The sequence below is a fragment of the Paroedura picta genome, chromosome 15 (genome assembly GCF_049243985.1).
Source record: "Paroedura picta isolate Pp20150507F chromosome 15, Ppicta_v3.0, whole genome shotgun sequence".
In the NCBI taxonomy this organism is placed as follows: Eukaryota; Metazoa; Chordata; class Lepidosauria; order Squamata; family Gekkonidae; genus Paroedura; species Paroedura picta.
The window spans coordinates 15,519,964-15,543,457 of NC_135383.1; the positions used below are offsets into that span (position 1 = coordinate 15,519,964).

General features: G+C 45.2%; 1 protein-coding gene across 1 annotated transcript in view; it reads left to right on the top strand.

The window, feature by feature from the left end:
* The window catches only part of GALNT17 (polypeptide N-acetylgalactosaminyltransferase 17), a 187,133-nt gene that overhangs the window by 2,350 nt on the left and 161,289 nt on the right, over positions 1 to 23,494 (top strand). The window lies entirely within an intron of this gene.

A 23,494-nucleotide genomic window follows, 5' to 3' on the forward strand; every position in this document is an offset into this window, starting at 1 on the left:
CTGTAGGAATCTAAAATAGCATTCCAAATATTTTTGCCCATGTCAGTCTTTCACCACAAGAAACAAACGGGCATTTCATGGCACCCTTGAAGGTTAGAAAGATGTTATTTCTGGTCTAAGTTTCCCTAGACTGAAATTGTGGACCAGTCCGTGGCATTTTAGGCTGAAACAAAATCTTTAAGGTGCCATTCGATTCCTATCGGAAGTGAGATGGCACTCTTCAAGCAAATGCAAGTTTGGAGGGCTGAGAAATTATTGTTATTCAGGGGTGACCAAACTCTCCAGATGTCCATGGACTGCAGTTCCCATGAGCCCCTGCCAACTGGTCACACTGGCAGGTAATTGTAGTCGGTGAACATCTGGAGAGACACAGCTTGGCCACTCCACTTCCACCATAGCCAAGATCCTCTTCACCCAATGGTTTTCTTTGGCGGGGAAAACTCTACTTATGGAATTGTCCCTTCTTGCCTTTTGTGGCCTATCAAAGATCAGAGATATCAGAGATACCATTTCTCCCACCCACCCTTTATTTTTTGGGTACAGCATTGACGATGAAATGGTTTTTCACTGAAAGCAACCAAGGGTATATGAGGTTATGGTGGTATTCTGCCATTTGTTGAATTTGGCGCAAGCATGGAAATGACACTAGGGTAAAACTGACTTTCTCAGGAGTAATTGCATTCAATGGGTTTCTTTCTTTCCCAGCCTTGATACAATGATAATTCTTTCCCGGCCGTTTATGGAGCACCATTTAACATGCTAAATGCTGTAACCTATATCTCCCTGTGGTACAAATTCTGGGTGGCTGGTCACTGCGGCTAAGATGGGCAGGCATCTCTCTTGCCCAAGGCCATATTGTCTCCTGCGCTGCAAGGCACAAGTGAACAAAGCCTGAAGGCTATTTGTTCACGTCATTTAATATTGCAAGTTAACTGGCCATGCAGAACTTGTCTTGCTATTGCTACGGCGAGAAGAAGGTAAAGGTAAAGGTATCCCCTGTGCAAGCACCAGGTCATGTCTGACCCACTAGCAAGGCATGGAGAAGCATGGTGGAGCCAACAACCATGGGGGACAATGGGAGGAGGTACTTCTGCTCTTCTTGAGCCATTTTTCTGGCCTGAAGATGTATGTTTCAGATGGAGTTGCTATCTCCTTTTCCCCCTTAAAAGATGCCTGCCAAGCACAGTCTTTCAGGCTAACATGGTTAAGGTATCCCCTGTGCAAGCATTGAGTCATGTCTGACCCTTGGGGTGATGCCCTCTAGCGTTTTCATGGCAGACTCAATACGGGGTGGTTTGCCAGTGCCTTCCCCAGTCATTACCGTTTACCCCCCAGCAAGCTGGATACTCATTTTACCGACCTCGGAAGAATGGAAGGCTGAGTCAACCTTGAACCGCCTGCTGGGATTGAACTCCCAGCCTCATGGGCAGAGCTTTCAGACTGCATGTCTGCTGCCTTACCACTCTGCACCACAAGAGGCCCTTAACGGCGAGAAGAAGGTTTTGCTATATTTCCATTGGTAGGCAGAGTACTCTTCCTGATGAGAAAGGACCTCGCGCACTACCCAATAGCCTTGCCCCATGTCCCAGCAGTGTTTCTCACACCATGATCCCTTGAGGCAGGAAGAGACCTGGCAGTTGGTGATGTAAAAAATCTCTGCCTGAGACTGTTGCCTTTTCCGCACACATAGGATAATGCACTTTCAATCCACTTTAGAAGTAGATTTTCCTGTTCCACACAGGAAAATCTAGCTGCCAGCACACATTGAAAGTGCATTATCCTATGTGTGCAGAATGGGCCCTGGAGAGCTCCCGTCAATATGAGTAGTCGGTAGACTTTGATGGACCAATGGTCTGATTCAGTATACATGTGTTCATGTATCCATCCTTACTTTCCAAAACTGGGCAAAGGAGAGCCAATGAAGGATGGAGAAGATGTGGAGGCAGGGATAAAGCAAGGAAAGACTATGGGTTTATACTGGCTACATAGGCTTTTCAAGAGGAGATTGAGATTTAGGGATGATGCCAAGGGTTTCTTGGGAAAGGTGGCTTTTGAGGAGGGATTTGAAGGAAGCGAGAAGGTGACTTCATGCAGGTGCTCCTGGTGAGAGCTCTAGGCATAATAATTTGGTGGGGTCAGGAGACCCTTGAACAGCTGGGGAGGGGAGTAGGGAAGACATTTCTGCTAGTTTCAGTTTGGTGCAGCAGCCTAAGGTAATTTGTCAGAGTTTAGAAGCTAAGCAGGGTCAGCAATGGTTAGTATTTGAATAGGAATTCACTGGGGTTGCTATGCAGGAAGAAGCAATGGCAAACAACCACTCCTTGTCTCTTGCATGGGACTCCCTGTGGGATAGGGTCACCATGAGCTGGATGCAAATCCACAGTACATTCGTCTTCACTTTGATGGAAGCATATGGGTTCTGTCTTCTGCCATTTCAGCCTTGGGAACCAAGCTAGCAATATCATCACTGGAATGTGTGTCTGTTCAAGACCAACTCTGAGTGAAGCACGCATGCCACTTTCTCCACCTGAGGCCTAGTAACGCAAGATGCGTGGGTGCATAGAAAGCCTGGAGGACATGCCTATTCAGCCTCAGGAGTTGCTGCATGCTTCACCAGCTGCTTGCTGCATGAATCATACTCCATGGAGAAGCCTTGTTAAATGCCTATCAGAACGTCACTACTTCAGGGGCCTAAGGCCCTCATTTGAATCTGCTGGGTTTCTAAAACAGACCTGGTTGCTGGTGCTTGAGCCAGAGTGTGGGAGATGGTTGGCATAAGCTTTCTTTGCATTTCTCATGTCTTGCTTTAGAGTATTTTGGTGTCTTACCTGGTTGACCACTTGAGATTCTGATATCCCATGTGTTTGATGGAGGTGGTAACGGGACCAGCGTTTTCTGCAAGCTGTCCAGAATCCATGAGGTACAGATACTGCAAATGCAAAATAATCAAATTCCCCGTCATTTGTGTAAATAAAGCTGGAGTTTCATGGTGTTAGATAGTTGTGCTACTTGACCTCAGACAAGTCTTTCATACCGCCGTTCCCTTAGGCTCATGGCGGTTTACAAGATAAAAATTGCAATAAAAACCCATAATTAAAACCATTAAAACCCATCAATTTTGAGATGTTGAGTGGGAGTTCTAAAGATGCTGCGTGGGATGAAGGAATGTGGCTGGAGCTGCTGTAAGGAATCTAGGTGAGAGACCTAATTAAATACTTACTCAAAGAAAGCTACCCCCCTCCCCCCCCCCAAGGGCTCCCTGTAGATTTGCAAGTTGAGACCCGCTCAGGATGACTGGCTGCAATTTTTGTCTAATGGCTTTGTTTCTTGAGGGACTTCCAGGCAGTTGGGCTCATGGCTTGTAAAACCACCACCGTTGACTTCCCCCATCACGCCCGTCTTGAGTTTCCTCTATTCTTCCCTCGAGCGTTAAATGACTGCATGATCACACGGAGGGGTAGGGGGAGAGATGACATTCGGGGAGCTGAGAATCGGCATTGCGGAGGAGGAGGTTCAAAAGAATGGTGCAGGACGAGCTTGTGTGTGTATTTTTGACACCTCTTGTTACAGCCATGATCGCAGTAAGGAAGGCCTGTCATTTGAGTCTGGCTTTCCTTCACTTGAAGAAGATGGGACATCTTTCTTTTGAAAGGCGCTTTACGCGTACAGTAGAATGCAACAGAAATTGGATTTTCTTTATTGTTTGAACTGACATAATGTCTCTCTTTTTTTTTGATGGTGGTGGTGGAAAGAGCCATTGAATTGCAGCCAATGTATGCCCACAAACGAAGGGGTTTCACAGCATAAAAGGGACAGAGGTGGTTTGCCACTTCCTGCCTGGGCATAGCAGGAGATCCCGCTTTCTTGGTGGTCTCCAGTCTGAGTACTAATCAGGGCTGACCCTGCTTAGCTTCTGAGATGTGAGAGGGGGCTAGCCTGGGCCATCCATGTCAAAGCCTTTTTTCGTAAAGAAAACCGCAAATGTGGAAAGTGGAGACTGCCACATCTACAGCCATCCTAAGCGGAATTACACTCTTAAGTTCATCGGAGTCAAGGAACCAAAAAAGTATGGATTTTGCTGATAGATGTGAAGTCAGGAGTAATTGCCCATGTCTGGTACCCCAGGACAGATTGACTACTGGGACTTATGCATGAGCAACCGGCTACATTTCTGCAAATGCATCTTACTTGATTTGCTTGCATCATCTGTTAATATTTAAGGGAGGGTTTCACATGCAGAAACTCCCAAATTCAGGTTTCGCTATCCCCAGTGAAAGACACCCAGTTTGGGAATTAAGAAAGCATTGCTGCCAAATCAAAGGGAATATCACGCTGCCACAAGACTGGTAGATTGTACAGGGTCATATTGCCCCCATTGCGGGAGGTTTCAATGAGAACAGGTAAAAGTAGGAACCATGGCTTGGTGGTGAGAACACATGTTGTACCTACAAACATTCAATAATTTTGGTAGTAAATGTTGGGGGAAGGCATCCATTGCTAGTCAGAGTGTTCAGTACAGAGCTATATGGGCCACTTGGTATTCATTATCTTGTATTGGGGAGGGACTGTGGCTCAGTGGTAGAACTACTGCTTGGCAAAAGGTGCCAGGTTCAATCACCAGCATCTCCCATTAAAAGGATCACATCATAGATGACTAGAAAGACCTCTGCCTGTTTCATCTTTACTATTCCCTGCATCTCTGAGTGCAAAGCTGTTATGATCCATCTTTGTGTTGGAGTTCTGGCTTCCTTGAGGAAAGAGAGCTCGGGGGGGGCAAGATGGGGGGGGTTGTGTTGGTCTGAAGCAGCAGAACAAAGTTTGAGTCCAGGGCACCTTGAAGACCAACCAAGTTTTATTCAAGGTATAAGCTTTTGTATGCAAGCTTCCTAACTTTTGTCTAACTAAATATAGCTTTGATTAACAACAATATTGAGCTCAGATGTGAATGTCAACAAGCAAAAAAATGGCGGATTGGATGGAATAAAATTTGGCAGCAAGCATAGGTGAGAAGAAACCCAGCCCCTAGAATAATCCCACTGCAGTATTCAGGGAAAAGCTAGACTTCCAGAGGCTTCCAATGATCCCATGGTTGAAAAGGCCCTTTTCAAGAGGAAGATAAAGGTCAGACCTCTGCAAATGAACTTCCTTGATGGTAAGATTATCAAGAATTGTAGACTACTCCCAGACTTTATTGTTGGGGTTCCCAGCTTTATTGAGCCTTTGGCTTTTCCTGCACATTTGAGAACAGAGAGTAGGTGTCACCACAAAGCAGCTGTCATGGGAGCATGACCAACCATGAAATGGTTACTTGGACCAGTCATAAAAACACTAGGAGAATCCAAGCTAAACTTTAGGTTACAACAAAGGCAACTGTTTCTAAATTGGTATTCTCTGGAAACATAAGGTGAGGCCTTCTGAGATCTTCTGCTCCAATGAGGAAGATAGAATTGGCTCTTTGCTTTGGGGAAGATGGCAGGGGAGGCCACAGAAAACACATCGTTCAGTGCAATGGCATCCGTTGGCACCCCATTAGGGAACACTTATGACTAGAGAGAGTTCCCAGTGCTTTTGTGCTTGTAACCATAAGTGACTTAGGCAGTCTGCACAGCTTTTACAGCAGTGTTGTAAAGTATTCCCATTAGCTTCCCATCATTTTGCTGCTGTTTTTGCACTGATGGAAGCTTCTGAACAGTCTACTACCATGTAGTAGTCTAACCAGGGCCCATTCTGCACACATAGGATAATGCACTTTCAATGTGCTTTGGCAGCTGGATTTTCCTGTGCGGAATAGGAAAATCTACTTCTAAAGTGCATTGAAAGTGCATTATCTATGGTGTGCAGACTAGGCCCTGGATACAATCAGGGCATGGCCCTCCGTAGACAGATCATGCTTGCCAAGAGAAGGTTGCTACTGGCATGCCAATCAGCATTGGACAAAAACATTCCACACATCACACCTGAGCAGGCATAGATCTAGCAGTACCTATTTGGGGGAGGGGGCATGCAGCACCATCTGGAAAGGCTGCTTCCCTTAACCCCCAGTGATCAATATTATCAACTAACAGTAAGTTAGCTGATTGTAGTTTAGCATTCTGCTAGGATGCAAGGGGCCCATTCACCCAGTTTGTTTTGACATGTTGACACAAAGGGCCATGATGAATGGTGCTTTCTCCCTCTGCAAGAATGGAAATTATGACAAATCTGCAAGTCTAAATAGACCCAGGCTTAGTTTTGCTCTCAAGTTTCTAGCCAATGGCTTACCTAATCTTCTAAGATGTGATGAATATTAATCAGCTCTTCGCTCAGCATCTGTCAATAAGGTTACCGTGCAATTTCTCCATAAGGATTCTCTCTCGGTGGGGTTTTCAAGCAGACCAAGTGTTGGACTCGCCAGAACTGGCCTATTTGCACAGACACATCCCCAAGGTAGAGCGAGCAGGATTGCATCTGCATGGCAGACATTCTCCACTGTGCATTCATCATTGCTGCAAGCACAAAGGCATTTGCACCAGAGATGGAGCTTTGACGCAGGGGTTGCGGAAAGGTTACTTTCTTCCATCTGCTGCTGTCTCCCCTGCATACTTTCTTCATCCTGATATGGGGGGTGGTGGTGCACGTGTGTGCATTTAATTCTTTACGAAAAATTGTTAATTACCAATTTTCAAACTATAAAATCTTCTGACAGCATTGCAAGCAAAACGGTAGCTCTGATGGACTCACAGAAGGACTGCCTCTCCGTATACAGCCCCAAAGAGAATAGAATCATAGAATCATAGAATCGTAGAATCGTAGAATCGTAGAATCGTAGAATCGTAGAATCGTAGAATCGTAGAATCGTAGAATCATAGAATTGGAAGGGGCCATACAGGCCATCTAGTCCAACCCCCTGCTCAACGCAGGCTCAGCCCAAAGCATCCTAAAGCATCCAAGAAAAGTGTGTATCCAACCTTTGCTTGAAGACTGCCAGTGAGGGGGAGCTCACCACCTCCTTAGGCAGCCTATTCCTAAAGAGCACTCCACTCAGCCAGTCCCAATCTGCTGGTAGTCTTGGTCCCAACGAGAGCCAGGGCCTTTTCATCCCTGACTCCAGTCTGCTAGAATGAGCTGCCTGCAGAGATCCAGGCCCTAACAGAACTCCCAAAGTTCCAAGAGCCTGCAAAATGGTGCTCGTCCACCAGGCATCTTGTTGAGGCTGAGGGCTGTACCCTTGCAATCTGGATCGGTCCCCTGCCAAGCCCCCAGCCTGGAATTCTGCCTGGGCTGCTTACTCCCATCTAAACTGGGCCAGAAACTGATATTTCACCTACTGTAGAAAGCCAGCTTGGTGTAGTGGTGAGGAGTGTGGACTTCTAATCTGTCGAGTCGGGTTTGATTCCCCGCTCCTCTGCCACATGCAACAAGCTGGCTTTGTGAGCTCACCTTGGGCTCACCACAGCACTGATAAAGCTGTTCTGACTGAGCAGTAATATCAGACAGACTGAGCTCTGTCATCCTCCCCTCCCTCACAGGGTGTCTGTTGTGGGGAGAGGAAAGGGAAGGTGATTGGAAGCTGCTTTGGGACTCCTTCAGGTAGGGAAAAGTGGCATGTAAGACCCAACTCTTCTTCTTCAGTAAAATCAGGGTTTCTCAGCCTCACTCACCTCACAGGGTGTCTGTTGTGGGTAGAGGAAGGGAGAGGAGATTGTAAGCATCTTTGAGAGTGCTTTGGATAGAGAAAGGCAGCATATAAGAACCATCTCTTCTTCTGTATGTCTCATTGGTGGTATGAATTCCATCTGCTGGCTCATTGGGAATATGTACTGACAGAGCGAGTGTCTACAGTTTAGGGTTTAATGAAAGAAATTTTTAACAGGTACATTTTTAGGGTTTTATATATTTTATTATTGTATTCAAGATTTTTAGCTACATATATATTATCAGCTGCCCTGAGACCATTTTGGAGAGGGGTAGCTTAGAAAACTAGCAAATAAACAAATAAACCTAGCTTGATTAAAGAAATATTAATCAGGCATTCGTTCTTGTAAGAACTAGAGATGCATAAACCCCATGAAGAGTTCAGTCCTGAACCTTTTTTCCCTTCTGAACATATTTACGATTTGGGCTTGTTTTTATGCTCCGCCTTCTATATTACCTGTTTCTCTCTTCCTTTACAATCTCATCTCATTCCTGTTACATTCTCCCAGTTATGGAGTATTTCACTGTCTCTTGCAATGTGTCATGGGTCTTGTAGTCCTACAATCTTGTAAGCCTTTAAAGGATTTGTTGTGATAAAGTGGGGCATATTATGGATGAGCACACACCGAGTGATTACTTATACGCCAAGCAGAAGAGAGAAATTTGTATTTATTTTTATTTTTATCGATTAGATTTCTATACCGCTCTTCCATATGACTCAGGGCGGTTTGGGGTGCCCAAAGGAACAGTGCCCATCGTTTTAACCCAAGAGAGTCTGCTTTCTTCAGTATCAAGCAGGGGCAGGCTTCAGTTGGCAACTGTACAATTTATGCCTTCCCTGGGAATTTTCTTCGATGGGGCGGCTTCAAGCTGACCAAAGGAGCTGCTTTGCTTCAGCGCTTGAGAGCAGGGAGCTGTCCACCGAGATCCTGCAATCAACAGTGCTGAAACCAGGCCAGAGCTGAGATGTTTAATAATGTAATGCTGTATACTGGAGTCTTGCCCAGTCCCCTTAAAACAAATAACTAACCTGAAGAACTGTCAAAGTGCCCTACCAGAAGCAATCAGGTATTTGTTTCACAACAAAGCCTTGGTTTTATTGTTCATAGAATCATAGAATCATAGAGTTGGAAGGGGCCATACAGGCCATCTAGTCCAACCCCCTGCTCAACGCAGGATCAGCCCAGAGCATCCTAAAGCATCATTGGGTCTTCTTCGTTTGGCTCCCTGTTGCCAAGCCAAGTTGTTGATCTATTTTCTGCTGACAATGTCCACATTCTGATCATCTCCCACCTTGAAGATGGCAACTTGTAACATTCCAGTGATGGAGCGCTAAATAGAGATGAGTGACCCAAAGTCATGCACCTCTGCTATGGTTCTTGCTGCATGATGCCCCTTCTTTAAATCCCTACAATGATTTTCCACTGGATTCTTGATCCAATGCAGACCACAGAGAGCAGTCAAGTCCGTGGAGTGGTTGGAGGCCTTTTCATCTAAAGAAAAGCTAAAGAGCCTGGGATTCTGTACTTTATAAGAAAAGATTACTGAGGGGACCAGATAAAGAGTTGTTTCTTAAAATATTTATTTCCTTGTTAAAATATTTATCCCCCACCTTTTCTGATGATTTTTTAAATAGAATGCTGCATGATGATAAGGAAGTAGACACAGAGAATTGTTTCCCCCTCGGTCCCTTAATTCTAAAAAGGAATTGATAAAAGGATAATTTTGCAAGAAGAAGAAATGGCGATCTGGAACTTTAAACTGGGTAAACTGCCTGGTCTGAGGTTCTTACCCCAGAGTTTTGTAAGAACTTTTTTTTGCAAATAATACAGATAGCTCTGCTGCAAACCTTCAATGATATTTTTTCAATCCAGGCTTGTCCCAGAAACATGGCCAAAGGGTGGAATTGTCATGAGCTCTAAACCCTCAAGAGATCTGATCTCAGTGAGCTATCGTCCCACAAGCCTAGATTACAAAATCTTGTCATTTGGACTAGCAAACCATCTGAAGGGTATAATTAGTAAATATATCTAATCTGGCCAGACTGGCTTCATATCTAGTTGTTCTATTACTACAGATATAAGAACAATTGCTAACTTCATTAAAGTCATTGGTAAGGAAGAAATTAAGTCAGCTTTTCTGTACTTTAGATGCTGGAAAAGCAGCTGATAGACCCATTATGCATGGGCCAGAATGCCCACGCTGGCAGCGGCAGGGCATTGGGGAAAATCCCCGATTGTGCATGCCCCTGCCACCAGTGCGGGAATGGCCTGGCTCGGCCTGGCCCAGGGCCACAGAAGCCCTGCATTATTGGAACGTGGGAACTTCCGTGGTCCCCGGGATATTGTGAGCGCCAGCAGGGGCTGGGGTGGGCCAGCGCTGTGCATAGTTGACAGCACTGGGCCTTTTGTTCCACCTGGCCCCAACCTACGGTGTCCCTAGGTGTCCCTCGCGAGCTCTGTGGAACTGCGAAGCCAGCAGGGGCGTCCCTCTGCCCCTGCCGTAGCATGCCAGGCAGCATCCCTGGCTTGCAGGCCCTAGCGCGCATCACGTGTGTGCGTGCTACACCATGGCGTCAATATACGCCGGGAACCCCACCCCCGTGCATACATGGGGAATGGCGGGGCATCTTTCCCCGCCGCAATGGTGCAGCTGCTGCTCGGCATAGCAGCCGCCGTGCAAAATTGGTCATAGAGTGGATCGCAGATTTTTGCTAGATTCTTACGTGGCCTTCAGTTTTGGCGTCCATTTTATTAAAATGAACAGATCTTCATGCAACCACAAGGGGAAAGGGTTGCAGAGTTATTGCAAGGTGTCCACCAGTCCATACTGACTCTCAACATTTTATATCTTGGAACTCTAGTTGTCCTTTAAGGCGCTATTGTACTTGAATCTTGCTTTTCTGTTGCAAACCCACACGGCTACCGCCTTGAAGCCAATCCATATGCTATAAAGCAGGGGTAGTCAAACTGCTATAAAGCAGGGGTAGTCAAACTGCGGCCCTCCAGATGTCCATGGACCACAATTCCCAGAAGCCCCTGCCAGCAAATGCTGGCAGGGGCTTCTGGGAATTGTGGTCCATGGACATCTGGAGGGCCGCAGTTTGACTACCCCTGCTATAAAGTGTTATGATGTATCCACTTCCCCATCCTTAATCTTTTCTCTTGCAACATTTTCATGGGCAGCTTCCCCGAAGTAAATGAGTTTTATTTTCTACTGACAACAGCCGCATGCTGGAAGGTTAATATTTTATTAGCAATAATGTTTTGTAACCAACACTCCGGCTCGTTTCGTTTGTGGAAAACAACCCAGCAGCCATTCATGGCTTTCTAAATGCTCTTTCAGGTCATCCTTGCTTCACTCAGGTTAGAACATGATCCGTTTGCTTAAATGGCTGTCTAGACAAACAGGAATCGGATAGGACTACTCAGATTTCCAATAACACAATTTGTACTTTAAAATAGCTGCAATAGCTGCCAGTAAGATCTGGTTTTAGTTTTGATTTTCCTTCTTGGCTCCCAACTGGATGTAAAATACCTGCCCAGGCTTTTCTGTATTAAGGAACTTATTAAATGCTCTAGCAACTCTGTTAGCCTTTTTCCTTTCAATGCCTGATACTCCTCTGTGTGGAAAGTGGAAAGTATGATTAAATCAAGATTCTTTATGTATAAATGTCTGATAGTGTGCAGGAACTTGTGTAAAGGTAAAGGTAAAGGTATCCCCCGTGCAAGCACTGAGTCATGTCTGACTCTTGGGGTGACGCCCTCTAGCGTTTTCATGGCAGACTCAATACGGGGTGGTTTGCCAGTGCCTTCCCCAGTCATTACCGTTTACCCCCCAGCAAGCTGGGTACTCATTTTACTGACCTCGGAAGGATGGAAGGCTGAGTCAACCTTGAGCCGGCTGCTGGGATTGAACTCCCAGCCTCATGGGCAAAGCTGGCTGCCTTACCACTCTGCGCCACAAGAGGCTCTTAGGAACTTGTGTACATATTGGTAAAACACACCATTTCCTCTTCCACTAAAATCCTAATGTACAATAATTCCAAGATCGATTTTATTTACTTATATCCCACATATATCTGCACTGGGGACCAAAAGTGGCTTACATTGGTTTCTTCTTCCATTTTTAAAAATGGTCACAGCAACCCTGGGAGGTAGGCCAGGTGGAGATTGTATGATTGGCTCATGGTCACACAGCCAGCTTCCATGGTAGAGTGAACCTGCATCTCCCAGATCCTCATCTGACACCCTAAGTCATCTTTTCTCAACTTTTTTACCGTTGAGTAACCCCTGAAACATTCTTCAGGCTTTAAGAAACCCCAGAAGTAGCACAATTAGCAGCATATGGTTGGGAAGCAGAGCTGCGGACACACCCACCCAGGGCCCTTCCCCTTCCCACCCCCTCTACGCCTCTGGTATATGTTCATATCACCCAATAAATGTGTAACAAATTTAAAATATAGATATTAATTAACTCCCACCTATTCATGGAACCCTTCCAGGGCCATCAAGAAACCACAGGGTTCCACAAAACCCTGGCTGAGAAAGCATGTTCTAGGTATTGCTGAACACATGGACATTGGTGATACACAGTGGATGAGCCAAAAGCTGTTGGGAAGTTTCCGCAATGCTAAACCAAAATTAAAGATGAATGGATTTTAGCATGGAAGGAGCTTCTGGCTATTTGTATGTTCTCACAAGGAGATAGAATCATGAAGGATTGGTCTAACAGTGTCTATTAGCCATGGTGACTGAGGGGGGCCTCTACATTCTGAGGCACTAAGCCTCTGAATCCCAGAACCAGGAAGAAACAACAGGGGAAGAGGCCTCAGCCTTTCTGCCCTGTTGTAGGCCCTCCAAAGAAACTGGTTGGCCACTATGTGGGACAGGCTGCTGGACTAGATGGACCACTAGTCTGATCCAGCAGAGCTCTTCTTAGGTTTTTATGAAGGTCTTGGCTTCTATGACCTGTTGTAGACCCTTCAGGGGAACTGGTTGGCCATTGTGTAGACAGGCTTCTGGACTAGATGGACCACTAGTCTAATCCAGCAGAGCTCTTCTTAGGTTTTTATGAAGGTCTTGGCTTCTATGACCTGTTGTAGGCCCTTCAGGGGAACTGATTGGCCATTGTGTGGACAGGCTTCTGGACTAGATGGACCACTAGTCTGATCCAGCAGAGCTCTTCTTAGGTTTTTATGAAGGTCTTGGCTTCTATGACCTGTTGTAGGCCCTTCAGGGGAACTGATTGGCCATTGTGTGGACAGGCTTCTGGACTAGATGGACCACTAGTCTAATCCAGCAGAGCTCTTCTTAGGTTTTTATGAAGGTCTTGGCTTCTATGACCTGTTGTAGGCCCTTCAGGGGAACTGGTTGGCCATTGTGTAGACAGGATGCTGGACTAGATGGACCTTTGGTCTGATTCAACAGGTCTCTTCTTATGTTCTTATGTTCTGGGACAAAAATAGATTGAATCTAGTCATCCTCAGTGGGAAGTTCAGGACAGCCTTCCCAGAGTCAGTTTCTTTTGCAGGAAAGAGCACTGCAGACTCATTTGTTTCGGGAAGTGACGGATGACGGCTCCTCTGACCCATCCTACTTTGATGGCGGCTTGCAAGCTATATCCATGGGGGGAAAATTAGTTTTTACAAAATGCTCTGAATTGCATCACATGTACAATAGACTTGCAGTGTACGAAATTATCCACAAAATTACTCCAAAGAAATGTTAGGGCCTGTGATCTATACTACTGTGCATAGTTCGTTGAAACTAGGATCCCATTATGGAATCTTTGCATAATTCACCGTGTCACGTTGATATTTATCTGCCTTGAGCCGAAGTGAGAAAGGAAGGCTATAAATAATATAAATAAACACACTTTGATGTTGCACTTATTTGCATGGTAGCTTGGGATCTTCAGTTTTTTATGTGAGAGGAGGCACCAATTCAGAATGATGCCATTTGCCTTCCCTAAACCTCTTGTGATACTTAATGGCTCGGGGCCCACTCGTGGCTCTCTGTCATGCCACTTCCCACTCTTCTGAGCCTCATTCCCCATGGGGCCCTGCCTCGTATATCAGGAAAGTGGGCAAGGCCATTGCCCAGTGGGGCTTGTGCTTCCCACTTTGAAACAGCTGCTGGTGGATGGACTGGAAGCCAGGTAAGTTACAGAGCCTGATAGAAATGACGAACCTGGGAGATCTCATGGATGCAACCAAGGGGATATGCAGATAAAATAGTGATATCTTATTATTGTACGGGTGCATGCCAGCGCATGGGTCATACCATAGTCCTGTGGCTATTTGGGTAATTGTGAATGTGGCTCTCTGCGAGCCTTTTTGGCATATTTGTGGGTGCCAAGTTCTGTTCCGCTTGCCGATTTGTACTCCACAGCTGCTGATCTGTCTTAACCTGTCATGTGACAATATGTGTTTCTGAGTGTGTGTGTTTCCCCCTATGGTTCAATCCAGAGAACAAGCATCCTCTTGGCTTTCTAAAATGGATGCGAACTGAAGGGTGAATGAATCCCCGGAGAAGAGCCTTCCGAGTTAAATACAGTTCTCCTTGGAACAAGGACATTAGTAGTACTTGATCGGTGAGAGGGCTACAGAGGATACTAAACAATTCTGGAAGTTCTATAATGTTGTGTGTACAAGGCTCAGTGGTAGAGCATCTGCTTGGCATGCAGAAAATCCCAGGTTCAATTCCTGTGAAGGACCTCTGCCTGAGACCCTCGAGAGCCACTCTCAGTCTGACAGACTCAAGGTCTGATGCAGTAGAAGACTTGTAATGGTTCCATTCCAGAGGGGAGCCTGACTCAGTGGTAGAACATCTGTTTGGTATGTGGAAAGTCCCAGATTTAATCCTTGGCATCTCAGGTAGAAGGATCAGGAAACTGGCGGTGCAAAATTCTTTTGCCTGAGACTTCGGAGAGCCACTAGGATTCTGAGTATACAGTACTGACCTTGATGTACCAATGGTCTGATTCAGCATAAGGCACCTTCATGGGGCTTCCACATGACTTGGACCTGGCTATGAATAATACAGTGAATTTGTTTTGTGATTGGACAGTTGTGGATAACTATTTAGTATAGCTGGAGAAACATTGTCCATGGGGTCACGATGGGTCGGACACGACTTCACACCTAACAACAACAAAATTTAGTATAGCGGCCAGCTTGGTGTAGTGGTTAAGGATGACAGATTGTAATCTGGAGAGCTGGGTCTGATTCCCTCCTCCTCCCCATGTAGCCAGCTGGGGGACCTCAGGCAAGTCACAGTCCTGTTAGAGCTGTTCTCACAGAACACTTCTGTCAGCCTGACCCACCCCACCGGGTGTCTGCTGTGGGGAGAGGAAGAGAAGGCAATTGTAAATTGCTTTGAGACTCCTTCAGATTGTGAAAAGTGATGTATAAAAACCAACTCTTCTATCTATGGCGTTTGTCCTCCACGAACCCCAGAACAAAATGTATGATTCTTGCTTCCTCATTGTATCCTCACAGTGATCCTATGAGTTACAGCTGAACAAGAGTGACTGGGCCAAGGTTGCTCCTTGTGTTTTTATGTTGGGGTTTTGGACCTAGGTCTACCCATTACACCGCAATGGCTTTCTATCCCCCCCCTTTTCCACCTCAAATAGTTCTGCCAACAGAAGCAAAGCCCCACTGTCTGCTTTTCTTTAAGAAGCCATCCCATATTTTACCCTCTCCGTGCCTCAGATGTGACAATAAATCTGATGTTTATCAGGCCATGTTCTGGCCATTATTTAATGTGCTAATGAAGTTGAACAAACAACTCCTTCTCCCTACACAGGAGGTTATGTTAAAAATGGGGGCAATTATTTCCTGCATTAATACCAACTGACAGCTACGGCTTTTCCTCTCTCTTGTTCCGCTGGAATGTTACAAAATAATATACAACGCAATAAGAACACTGACTGGTGCTAACAACAAAAGGAAAGATGCCAGGGTGCAGTTGGGAATCAGAATAAGATGCCCTTCCAATACATGATGCTTTTTTTTTTTTTAGGTTTTCTGCTGTAGCTCTAGGTCTGTGAAGTCCAAAGGGAGATCTGACAGGGATCTTCACTGCTGTCTTTTAAGCCCTAGGAGATATCTGTCCTGATTACCTGGAAGACGGCATTTTAAAAAGTTGAAGTCTTAGATTAACTACAGAAGAAAGAAAAATACGGTCCCTTTTTATCTGTCACATTTTGATCTCACCCTTCATCCAAGGAGCTTGGGGTGATAGATGTGATTCTTCCCACGTTCGTTTTAATGTCACAAGGACCCTGTGAGGCGGATGGTGCTGACAGAGTGCCATTGGCCCAAGGTCATCTTTGTGACTTCAGCGCTCATTGAAGAAGGATCTTAGCTTGGGTCTCCATGGTTGTAGCCTAAAGGACAAACTGCTATAGCACACAGGAATCCTATTCCTGTAATGGGAAGGCAGTAGCCTGATTTGGGGAAGACTGTTATTACTGTATTATTATAAACTGAGTTATTTATATCGTTCCTGTTTGATGTAAACCGCCCTTCAAGGCGGGCAGTATATAAATATGAATGAATGAATGAATGAATGAATGAATGAATGAATGAATGAATGAATGAATGAATGAATGAATGAATGAATGAATGAATGAATGAGGCCAGGAACGGATAACCAACAAATGGGGGGGATCTGTCTTTTGCTTGATGTATCTGATGTGTATGTAGCCCAAATAGATCTGAACATACTGGGAAAGTGGGCAAATGAGAACAAGATGCAATTCAATAAGGATAAGTACAGAGTTCTACATCTGGGTCACAAAAATTAGAAGCACGCAGACCAGATGGGAGATACATTACTGGGTAGCAGTGTGTGTGAATGAGATCTTGGAGCACTTGTGGACTCCAAGGTTGGTGAGATTATTGCTGTCTACTTAGAGTTTCCAACTTTCAGATGCCGACTGGAGATATCCTGGGATTTACAACTGATCTGCCAGCAACAGAAATCTGTTCCCCTAGAGAAAATGGCTTTTAGAAGGTGAACTCTATGGCATTATATCCATTGAAGTTACTCTCCTCTCCAAATCCCAATCTCTTCAGTCTCCTTCCCCCCAAATCTCCAGGTATTACCCAATCCAGAGCTGGCAATTCTATGTCTTCTGCTAACTTTTATCCTACTGTGCATTCAGTAACGGTTTGTATTTTCAGATGATTTTGAATGTAGTTTGTATGGTACCTTGGGGGACCGCCTTGTTGAGAGAGACTGTAAACATGTTTTTAAATGAAAGTCAATCCTAAGAGGCGCGTTTTTGAAAGGAGAATTTGGCTGCCTTGTCCAACGTTAAACATACCCCAGTACACCCTCTGTTAGGAAACAAAACAACATCTTTAACAACTTGAAGGGGATTTTTCTTTGCCTTTTCTCTTTCAAAGACCAGCATTAACTTATTTTCAACACAGGAGCATCTGGTGGCAGATTGAAGCCTAATATAAGAAAGCCATTTTGCAAAATAAAAGGCCTTCGCCAACTGTTACTTCCCCAAGCACAGGCCAGAAAGAAATACCTTAGTGATCAGTTAGTATATCCTAAAGCAAGAATAAATTAGCACCCGAATAATGGCTCAGCTACAAAGATCCTGCTGGGCAAGTGGAACAGCATTTCTGCTTGTTACCGATTTCCATTTACGCTCCTAAAAAGCCCAGAGGAAAGTCTCTTGACCTTCTTCCTGGAGGAGACAAGGACATTCAGGTGGGAGGGAAGATCAGCCATTTACCCTTTCACTCATACCAAGAGACCTTTGCATTCAAGACGCTGACACTAGCAAACCATTTGCCATTAAACAAAGTTTGTGTCTCGTGGCACTTTTATTACGAATGAAGTTTAATCTGGATGTAAGTGTCCATGTGCATCTGAAGAAGTGTGCATGCACATGAAAGCTTATGTCAGAATTAAACTTGGTTCATCTTAAAGATGCCTCTGGACACAAATTTTGTTCTGCTGTTTCAGACCGACACAGCAACACACCTGGGCCTGTCATTTCATAAAGGTAGGGTTGCTGCATTTGAGTAGGGAAATACCTGGAGATTTTGGGGGTGGAGCCTGTGGTGTGTGGGGTTTGGGGAGAGGAAGGACTTCAGTGGGGTCTAATGCTGTACGTAGTATACCTTCCAAAGTGGCCGTTTTTTTCCTGAATCCTGAAGATTCAGGGCTGGAAAATAAGGAGGGTGGGGTTTAGAGAGGAGCAATAACTATGAGGATGTGTGATGCCATAGAAGAAAAAGAGGGTTTTTCAATACCCCACTTTTCTCTATGCTAAGAGGTCTCAAATTGGCTTACAATCTCTGAGAGTTCTGAGAGAACTGTTATCGGCCGAGGTCACCCAGCAGGTTTCGTATGGAGGAGTGGGGAATGGAACCCAGTTCTCCAGATTAGAACCCGCTACCAGAGCTTTCGCAGCAGCCATTTTCTCAAAGAGAGAGATCTGAACTTTGTAAGATGGCTACAATGGGTTGTAGCAGTAATGGGTTTAAACTTCAAGTACAACGATATAGGCTTGATATCAGGAAAAAATGTTCACAGTCAGAGTAGTTCAGCAGTGGAATACGCTGCCTAAGGAGGTGGTGAGCTCCCCCTCACTGGCAGTCTTCAAGCAAAGGTTGGATACACACTTTTCTTGGATGCTTTAGGATGCTTTGGGCTGATCCTGCATTGAGCAAGGGGTTGGACTAGATGGTCGGTATGGCCCCTTCCAACTCTAGGATTCTATGATTGGCAGTCTTCAAGCAAAGGTTGGAGACACACTTTTCTTGGATGCTTCAGGATGCTTAGGGCTGATCCTGCGTTGAGCAGGGGGTTGGACTAGATGGCCTGTATGGCCCTTCCAACTCTATGATTCGATGATTCTATGAATATCACCATTTGGTTGTTCACTGTGGGGGAACGAGATCTTGGGACTACAATCGGCCTATCGGTCCAGTCCTGCGGAGGTGCTGATCTTTCCATAATTTCACCTCTCCACCGCATTTACTGACTTGTTCTTTTTCAGAGTGTGTTTATCTGGGTTTGGGGGAGTACTGCCTTGGCAATGGCCTGGGACCCAGGTTCTTATCTTGGCAAGGCAGTTGGTGTCGCATCTTTGGAACAAGATGTGTCCTGAATGGCTGTGGTTTTGCTGAATATCTATGGAAAGCTGGACCGTTTGGGAGTAAAAATCACAAAGACGTTTTTGGTCCTTTTTTGTAATGCTTCAACTGTCACAGCCACAGATCTCCCCATGCCTTCACAGAAGGGAGAGATAAAGAGGTTAGTTTTCCACAAAGGAAACAACTTTTTGGAATCTCTCCTGGTTTTCTCTTGGTCTTTTTCTGCATTTGGTTTTTAAATCGTTGGGAGTTCTTTCACTTTTGCCAAATTGCTCCCTAATTTCTTCAAAAATGACTTCTTTGAAGTGCTCTCAAGATAGAAGTGTTAAGGGAAGAGTTTTTTTTTTAAGGAGTGCATTTAAGTGGTACTTCAAGACCTGCTAATTTACTCTCTTTGATTTAACTTTAGTCACTCATTTTGGGTGACTCGGCTTCCTAAGAGATGCCCTGCATGTGAGAAGATTCATGCTGTTCTGTAACCTTTTCTGTCTGCCGGGTTGAGGCTGAAGGCACAAAGAATGAGTCCGCTTCAGCTCCCACCCAGACATGCCAAGGCAGGGTTACCAACCTCCAAGAGGGGCCTGTTCATTTCCTGGAATTGCAGCTGATCTCCATGCAACAGAGACCGGTCCAGCTAGAGAAAAACGCTGCTTTGGAGTGGGGAGTCTACAGCATTATACTCCACTTAGAGCAATATCCAGGAATTCCCCATCTCAGAGTTGGTAACCCTAGCCAAGGAGCCATAAAGGAATGTATAATTGTTGAGCATGATTGTGTCAATTTTCTACTGTTCTGGGGATTTTTATTTAATTCTTGGGCTTTAAGGATCATAGTGAGGGGGAGGGGGAGAAGAGGTTTTTCATGTATTTATTGGCATCATTTATGTATCATAGTCATGAGAGCCAGCATGGTAAAGTGGTTAGAGAACAACAGACTTGAATCTGGATAACCAGGTTTGATTCCCCACTCTTCCACATGCAGCCAACTGGATGACTTTGGGCTAGTCACAGTTCTCTTAGAGCTGTTCCCACATATCAGTTCTCTTGCAGCTGTTCTCACAGACCAGTTCTCTTAGAGCTCTCTCGGCCCCACCTACTTCTCTTGTGGGGAGGAAGGGAAAGGTGTTTATAAGCTGCTTTGGGATTCCTTCAGGTAGTAAAAAGTGGAGTATAAAAACCCAGCTCTTTGTATTGTCTGCCCTATTCTGGGGCTCAAGGTGGATTACACAAAGTAAATCATTTTAATCAACAGGCAGGGGCATCCAATACATAATGCATTAGGATTTGTATTGTAGGTATTATAATAATACTTATTATTATTATTATTATTATTATTATTATTATTATTATTATTATTATTATTATTATTATTATTATTATTATTATTATGGCTCGTGGTGGGTTACAACAGTCTGAATTAAATCCCCAATAAAATTTCCCTTAAAGCCCCAGACATAAAACACAGAAATCCAATCACAAATCAAGAAAAGATACGGTGGGGAAAAAAACCCAATTGCAACAATCAATCTATTCCTCCCACTAGCAATCTCATAAAGGGAGGGGCGAAGAGGGCACAGATGGAACCCGAAGCCGAAGTAACTGGAAACGCTGGCAGGGGCTCATGGGAATTGTAGTCCATGGACATCTGGAGGACCACAGGTTGACTACCCCTGCTTTAAAGGATTGTGGTCTCTCCTCCCTGTAAACTGCTCTTTCTCATCTCCCCCAGCATGACTTCCTGCCAAGGCCATGACAGTAACCTCTTGATTTGTCCGTACTTCATTTTGATCAAAGAACCACAGTGCTTTTGGAGAATTCTCTAGACAGGGATCAGGGTTTTGGCTGAATGAAGGACCAGTCTTTCTTCCCAAAGGAGCTGTTCTGTCAGCCAAGAGGTGCTGAGCATCCCTTCCCAACTCTCAGTCACAAATGATGCATTTGCAATGCACAAGTCCTTTAAAAAAAATCACTTGATAGTCTATGGAGGATACAGGAACGATAACAGTGGTGAGAGAATATCCCATTCTGGAGGGGAGCAATGTGGAAAATGACTTCCTGGCAGATGTTTCTATTTTTTGAAGTGTGGAGGGGCTCCAAGCCGGTTTTATTCCTAAACTGCCTTTCCGCAAAGAATGAGAACATTAAAACAAGCGGAAAGATGCACGTAGAAAAAGAAACGATGCCATTGCCAGGTGAACAGTCAGCAGGGTCAGTCGGGGAATGCCAAGCTAGACACAAAAATCTTCAGGGGGTGGACAAATCTCTATGGAGGCAGAATGTTGTGATTTTGGTGCCACGATTTAGAACATGGTGATGTGGCTGGAGAAGCTGAAAAGGCACCAAGGGGGCAGAGAGAGAGAAGACCTCCTTTTAAGTCACTGTACACCCACAGCCAGATACAGCCAGAGAGCCAGTTTGGTGTAGTGGTTAGGAGTGCGGACTTCTAATCTGGCATGCTTGGTTAGATTCTGCACTCCCCCACATGCAGCCAGCTGGGTGACCTTGGGCTCGCCATGGCACTGATAAAACTGTTCTGAACGGGCAGTGATATCAGGGCTCTCTCAGCCTCACCCACCCCACAGGGTGTCTGTTGTGGGGAGAGGAAAGGGAAGGCGACTGGAAGCCGCTTTGAGCCTCCTTCGGGTAGGGAAAAGCGGCATATGAGAACCAACTCTTCTTCTTCTTCTCCTACATGTCCGAAGAATAGGTTGGGAAACTTTGGGGCCAAAAGGGGAGGTTTGGAAGGTTTCCAAAGCTCAGAATTGGGCTCCAGGAGGGGGGTGGGGGATAGCAAAATGCTAAAATAGCACAGTTTGCCTTAACCAGTTCCAAAAATGATAAATTAAGAGGGGTAGGTCCCAGTGAGGGATCAAATACAAATCAAGTATAGAGGCACTGCGTTAACCAGTTCCAAGACAAGTCCCAGGAGCCATGCCCCCTTGCATTAAAAGAAAAAAAGCCACAGATACACCTTCCATAGGGAGCCTCTTGTGGTGCAGAGTGGTAAGGCAGCTGTCTGCCCATGAGGCTGGGAGTTCAATCCCAGCAGCTGGCTCAAGGTCGACTCAGCCTTCCATCCTTCCGAGGTCGGTAAAACGAGTAACCAGCTTGCTGGGGGGTAAACGGTAATGACTGGGGAAGGCACTGGCAAACCACCCAGTATTGATATATATGGATGTGCAGTAGTTTATTCAATGTTGTACTTGGAATATGTTAAGGGGACCACATTTTAGAACTTCACATCCATTAGGGCTGACAGTTGGGGTTGACAAAGGGCAGAGCAAAGCCAAAGGGGACCAGACTCTTAATTTAAGCAACCTTCAAGTTGATGCTTCTTCCCTGGACTAAATTTAGATCGCTTTTTGTGTTGCTGATTTAACAGCCTGGGAGCACTCTGGGATGTCAGTCTCTCATTTGGAACACCTTGTAGGAATGTTAAACACACATGCTGTGAATGTGACTTTATATCCATCTATATCTCAAGTATATATCTCGTGCTAAAAATCACTGGGCAGGCTCTCCGCTTTCCCAATGACACCTTGCAAAACGTTCTAGTTTGCCTGCTGTGTATTTTATTAATTATTCAATCATGCTGTGCCCTACTTTGGAAAACAAAACCAGGTTGTTTGTTGTTGCAGCTAGATAGACATTAGTGCAAAGACCGCTTGTCAGCAATTCAAAATATACTGCAACAGCTGTGGCATGTGAAATCAGAGATTTGGGACCTAATGCGCATGTGCCTCCATTTAAAAGCATGCACACTTGAGACAAGAGAAGCCCACACCTCCATACAGGAGTGTCCATTTGAAAGTCTAGAGAATGAGAATGAAACTTAGGTAGATCATAGAATCATAGAGTTGGAAGGGACCTCATGGGCCATCTAGTCCAACCCCCTACACCAGGGGTAGTCAAACTGCGGCCCTCCAGATGTCCATGGACTACAATTCCCATTCGCTTGCAGGGGGCTCCTGGGAATTGTAGTCCATGGACATCTGGAGGGCCGCAGTTTGACTACCCCTGCCCTACACTATGCAGGACACTCACAAACCTATTGCTCATCCACTGTAACCTGCCACCCCCTTAAGCCTTCACCGAATCAGCCTCTCCATCAGATGGCTATCTAGCCTCTGTTTAAAAATTTCCAAAGATGGAGAACCACCACCTCCCGAGGAAACCTATTCCACTGAGAAACCGCTCTAACTGTCAGGAACCTCTTCTAGATGTTTAGACGGAATTTCTTTTGAATTAATTTCATCCCATTGGTTCCGGTCCAGCCCTCAGTGGTACAACATATGACTGGAATGTAAAAAAGAACCTACTGCTAAGTCCAAGGAGTATGACAGCCAAATTGAGGGGATAGTATTATGTGGCCCAGTGGTCAGACTGATATCAGACTAACTATATTTTTATTGCCATCCTCTTCCCTGGTCCAAGATGGAAAATCCTTGAAAATAAGGTGGACCCAAAGCTCAGTTGAGGAAAGCTTATGTTGCATGCTGGATCTCCCATGGCCATGACAGATAAGGAAGGGGGCTGAAATTGTCCATAGATAAAATGCTAAAGATTCCTGCAAACGATACGATAAAGACTTAAGCCTCCCCTGTTCATTGAAGCCAGTTCTCTTCCTCTCTTCTTTTGCCAAGCTGCATTTTGGCACAAGCATTTTCAGAACTGAAGCTCTCAACACAAACTA